The sequence below is a fragment of the Sminthopsis crassicaudata genome, chromosome 3 (genome assembly GCF_048593235.1).
Source record: "Sminthopsis crassicaudata isolate SCR6 chromosome 3, ASM4859323v1, whole genome shotgun sequence".
In the NCBI taxonomy this organism is placed as follows: domain Eukaryota; kingdom Metazoa; phylum Chordata; class Mammalia; order Dasyuromorphia; family Dasyuridae; genus Sminthopsis; species Sminthopsis crassicaudata.
In genome coordinates, this window is record NC_133619.1 from 363978025 (window position 1) to 363984024 (window position 6000).

Here is a 6000-nt window from a genome sequence, read left to right on the forward strand (position 1 = left end):
TTGAAGACGAGACTTTTATACTTAGCACAGCACCGTCCTGGGATATAATATGACATGCCTGTTGAATTGAACTAAACTGAATAAAATCGAACTTAGCTATACAGAATTACATTGCACTGAATTGAGAGATTCCCTCTATGCTGTTGGTGGGGAGGCAGTGGCCAATGAATGGGAGGAGGTTGCACAAAGGAAGCATTTAAAAAGAGCTGAAGCTTATATACCCTACACACAATCAGCCCCAAACACTCCCACTATAACCAAGACAAAATTGGTGGGACTGCCCTCCCAGCTGCCCCAAGCATCCAGCTTCCCAGTACAAGCTTGGGAAACGTCTTTCCTTCAAGTCTGCTCTTGCTGTTCATGTTAAGCTGATGTCACAAAAAATAAAAATGGCGTGTGTGGGCTGGGCTGGGTTGGGCTGGGTTGGAAAGGAGGGGAGAACTTTAAAAAAGACTCATGAATTTGAAAATAGCTGTGACATACATCTTGCTTTTTTTTTTTCTTTTAAGGTATATAATAAATTCATTATGATACTTTCAAAGCTGTCCAGCTTATCTATGTTTCCTTCCTAACTTTTTTTTCTGTACTGTACATCTTTTAAAAATGTTTCAATGATACTCTTTTCTTTCTTTTTTTTTTTTACATTGTCACTCTTTCCTACCCAAATCTAATTTAAAAGAGAAATGAAAGGGAAAAAGGAAAAGAAAAAAAAACCCTTGTAATAAATGTACATATTCATTCAAAATCAAACCATATGTTGGTCATAGCCCATAGCCAAATAGCCATTTTTCAGTTTTCATCTCCAATCTTAACACTGATTATTTAAAACTCAAGATTCAATAAATCCTGTCCTCTCAGGCTGCTCATTCTCCTTTATTCATCCTCTTCAATCTATCTCTTCCCATTTTTAAATGTTCTCAGTGCTCCTCCTTCTCTTTCTTAGAGTACTAATGCATTCTTATTACCTCCACTCTCTCTTTTTTTGTAGATGACTCTCAAGTTTATATTTCCTTGCCCTCACTTCTTCTCAGAACTTCAGTCTTCTATCTCCAGTTGCCTGATGAATATCTCCAGTTGAATGTCATCTCAAATTCAATATGTTTAAAACTAAGCTCATTCCCAAATCCAGAATCCCTCCAAATTTCTGTATGTCTGTGAAACATACCATCATTCTCCCATATGTCTAGTCTCAGAAACTCAGGCATTCTTTGTTCTCCTATACCTTCACCCTAATATCCAGTCAATCAATTTAGCCCTAATGATTTTTTTTTTGGTAGCATCTTTAAGCATCTGTTCCTCTACTCCATTCCCAGTAGCCGCTATCTTCTGCACCTATCTCCGACCTAGCCTCCCTATCTCTGGTGTCTGCCTTCTTCCACTTCATTCTGCACACTACTAGCAAATTAAATTAGTCTTTATCTAAAATAACTCTTTGTTTGTTAATACCTTGTTCAAAAATTTTCCAGTGGATCATCACTGATCACAGAAAGTATGGCAAGGGTAAGTGAGGTATGACCTTTAGCAGTATGAATTGCACATCTTACATGTGTATCTTCTTCTGAACAAAGCTTTTATCACAATGTAAGTTCTCAATAAATATTTGATGATGGTGATAATGGTGATGATAATAGAGCCCCCATGATCTGAGCAGACAGGCTTTGCCATAGGTGGGGTTAACTGCATCACAAATCTCCACAGACTCTCTCAAATTCTACCATATGTAGGATGACAGATCTGTGCAATGAACTGATGCAAAGGTTAGCCCCTCTCTGTGACTCAAAGAGTAGGGATTACTTGTTTCCTGATGAAACTAAATCAATTGTGGAATATAACCACCCACATGGTTTGTTTTTCTGGGGGGGTGGCAGAATCAGATTATTTATACACAAAATACCAATGGATGCAAAGCAACTGACTGTGACGAAAACAGATGATGGATGCAAAGCAACTGACTGTGACGAAAACAAATGACTCACTTCCACATGGCCTTCCTGAGCTGCTGCAGGAGGTAGACTGGGAGTAAAAGTAGATGACTATGGCCACTTGAGAAAGGACATGAAAATCAGTGTTCAGGGAAGTATCCACCCAATTCTGCCACTCATTTGAGGCCTAATCTTTAGCAAGTCACTTATCTCAATGTACCTAATTTTCTTCCTATAAAAATTCAGAGTGTCATTTCAGGTCTCTGGTTCTGAAATTCTGTGGTTCCATAAATTAGCATATACAACGTCACAAAATGCTACCTTCTGAAACTGAAGCTAACAGAAGTGAACACATAATGGAAATGATTAACAGTCTTCAGGAGTTTCCAGCCCTAAGAGACGACTAAGTATGTTACTGATGATATTAGGGTGTCTTCAGCTCACTGCTATTGAAAAAGTACTGAGCTGGGAGTCAGATAAGTAAGATTAACAAATCACATTTTTATGGCACTTTGAGGCATATATTATTTGCTATTTAAACAATATTTTGAGATGTTACAAGGACTTTTGTCTCCATTTTGCAAATAAGGAAAGTAGGGGTTTCCTGTTCTTGGTAAAAGTGAAGAAATATTAAGCTGGATTGGGACCTTGTCAACTTTGAAAGACTGGAAAAGTAGACTGCAAAAAATTTGGAAACTGAAGTCCATGACTGATATTTCCAACAGAAGAGCCCACCAAGTTGCAGATTCCAGAGAAACCTGTTTGATTCAGCACAGAAGTGGCTCAAAGGCAGCCAAGGAGTGACATTCACTCATATTTGGGCTATTCATAAGGGAACCTAATAAGACAAATGTCTTTTAGCAACTGCTTGAGGTTGAAGTTGAACCCATTCTCCCTAGGGGCCAAGGTACTACCCAGTTTGGGGATTTAGTACACCTGTTCTTTGTTTAATTAAGCATTAATTAATTTAGTTAATTAAATAAATCATAAAGTAACCTTATTGGCAACTGAACAGGAAGAACTGAAGTCACAGCAGATCTTTAAATACTAAATATCTCACATTTATATAGTGCTTACTACGTGCTGGGCATTGTGCTATATGCTTTACAATTATTTATCTTATTTGATCCTCAAAACAGCTCTGGGAGTTAAGTGTTATTATTAACCCCACTTCACAGATGAAGAAGCTGAGGCATTTAGAGGCATAATTTCCTCACCCAAGGTCACACAGTCAGTAAGTATTTGAGGCTGTCTATGCACTCAGGACTTTCTTACTAGACTCAATGCTCTATTCACTGTGTTATCCAGTTATCTCATCTTTAAAAAGTAGTGACCCCATTTTTACGAATCTTTTCTGTTTCTAATTACAGGTTATATCAGGATTTTTTCTAGCAACTTCCTATGAGAAGTAGAGAAAGGACTACTCACCTTATCCCAGATCATAGCGCAACCATAAGGACATAGCAGCTAAAGACTCAATGCTGACTGACTACATATATATCCGAGCCTGGGTTTCAGGCTTTGTGACTTTTTCCTGATCTTAGGTAAAGATTATCTAGCCTGAGATGACCATATTCCATTTTGGAGGCTACCTTGAAAGCACTTTTGTAAGGTCCTTGGGTCTAAGCTGACAAGAAGCAGGGAGAGAAATCCCTAGCACTCTTGGAATAGACACTCATCCAAAAGAAGAGGAATTCACTTTCTGGCCTGGCTTGTCAAAAGATATATATCATGAGAAAAACTGTGTGCAACTGAGATAAAATATATAACCTATATAAGCATTCTGAAAACTGCTTTTTTCGTTGTTGTTGTTCTGATAAGGTTCAAATCTGAACCTCCCAATAGATTTTAACAATAGTTATTAAGTTTAAAGTTACTAATTGATTAAATTTTGTCAACGTTCACTAAATCTTTTGTGTATTTTAGCATTTCTTTTGTGGGCAGGAAATAAATACCTGTCCCATTCCTGATTTATACTGAATACCTTTCTACTCTCTCCTTTGAAGAAACCATCAGACATGAGCCAAAAGCTAAGCATCAAGCAATTTTTCCCAGGACTACAGGGATGAGGATTAGACAAGCCAAAGAGTGTGAGAAAAGGGACCCTCCTCCTTCTCATTAGAAGGAAGGCTCCTCCCAGGATTGACACTGGTGAGACTGAATTAATGAATCTAAAGCAGATGAATCCCTAACAGAGCAGGGAATGAATATGATCTGCACCCTTCCCTTGGGCTCAAGAGCAATTCTTTATTATTAGAATATCTTATGCTTGTACAACATTTTAAGCTTACAAAAGACTTGGGCTTGAGGGTGGAGCAAAGGAATCCCAATTTCCTCAACTGTAAAACTTGCATTTGTGAAAGTCATTCCTCAAGGCTGGAACACTATCCCTCCATCTCTCTGCTGGTCGAAATCCTTTTCCTCTAAGGCCCAATTTAGGTGCTTTTTTCTTCATGAATCCTTCCCTCATCCCTTTTGTGAAATGTAATCTTTCCCTTTTAAGATCTGCTTTGGATCTTTTCTTTAGCCTTATCACATTCTACCTTCTACTAAACATTTCTCTGCATCTTGAACCAGAACAAGGACTATAGACTGTTTTCATTTTCTGATTTCCCCACTGCCTACCTAGCATAATGTTCCTGCAAAAAGCATTTAATAAATGTTTGATTAATTGAATTGAACTGAACCGAATTGAGTAGAAATGACCTGAACTGAACTAAATTGATTGACCAGTATTCTTGTCATTTGTAAGTGTTAATTTATAGTGGAGATTTCTTTCTCAAGGAAAAAAAAAATGTCCCACAAAGTTATTCTATTTCCATTGCTCTGATTTTATACTCATTTCAAAACTTTCTTATTCTTAATTTACTTTCCCTACTACTTTGACAATTAGAAGGGGATAGCTCAGATGGTGGACATGAGAATTATATTCACTAGAAAAGGAGAGAGAGAGATGATATGGCAGAACACTTAGGGTTAAATTCTGCTTCCAACCCACACCAATTGATGATGCTGGGCAAGTCATTTAGTATCTCTGGACCTCAATTTTCCTCATCTGTGAAATAGGAGCAGGAATATTTGCCCTTCCAACTTCAGAGGGTTGTTGTGAGGAAAAGGCTCTGTAAACCTTAAAATACTTTACAAATAAGAGCTATTATTAGTGTATCCCCTATGATGAATAAGTAAGCTGTCGTCTTGATTTATTACAAGTTTGGTTAGCATGAATTGATTTTCCAAAACCTTATTACCCGTGGGCAGCACACTTCATTCCTAAGTGACTGTGTGGACAGAGCCGCCCACACAATTGGTGATTTGTTTTGGGGTGGGGGGGAGAATCAGGTCACTTACCATCATGTGGATAAATTCAAAGCAACCAACTGTAAGAAAAACAAATGACTCACTTGTTCATAGCCTTAGTGATCTGCTGACAAGGGTGGGTAGGGTGGGGTTGAAAGTAGACAATATGACCACCTGGATCAAGAAGTTAGAGTCAGTCCAGAAGGAACCACAGAATCCTTAATATGGTGATGCAGAGGTAAACAGATAAAATTTAATTCCTGAACAACTGAGGTCCCAAACCCTGGTGACTTCAATGAAGTGTAGCCATGCTAAGTTTTCATTTGACAAGTGAAGAATTGACCAAAGTTAATCAGGTAGCTAGTGGTGGAGTCAAAATTAGAGCCAGAATATTTTTTAATTGCTGATTTAGGCCTCTTTCCACTGTTGTACAGTTGGGACAAGCTGAGCCATTGTCTCTAAAAGGTTTCAATGACAATATACATATTACCTCGGAAAGATGAGGTGTTTAAACCACTAGTACCCAATACCTTATTAGCATATTATGCTCAATTCAATAAATACTTATTAACCACTTACTATGCACAAAATTGAGAAGCTGGGAGGTACAGTGCCTAAAATAACAGATCCAAAATCAGAATGTCTTCCTGAGTTCAAATAAGTTAATTCAAGTAATAAATGAGACATTGTGTGACACTGGACAAATCACTTAACCCTGTTTGCCTCTGTTTACTTATCTATAAAATGAGCTGGAGAAGGAAATGGCAAACTATTCCAGTAT

At 37.8% G+C, this 6000-nt stretch overlaps 1 long non-coding RNA gene across 1 annotated transcript in view; it reads left to right on the top strand.

The window, feature by feature from the left end:
• LOC141561779 (uncharacterized) overlaps window positions 1-4108 on the top strand; it is a 34229-nt gene extending 30121 nt beyond the window's left edge. Inside the window, exons 2-3 of the long non-coding RNA XR_012488158.1 lie at window positions 3062-3156; window positions 3293-4108. This is a non-coding gene — a long non-coding RNA (uncharacterized LOC141561779). The remainder of the gene's footprint in view (window positions 1-3061; window positions 3157-3292) is intronic.
• Window positions 4109-6000: the final 1892 nt, after the last annotated feature.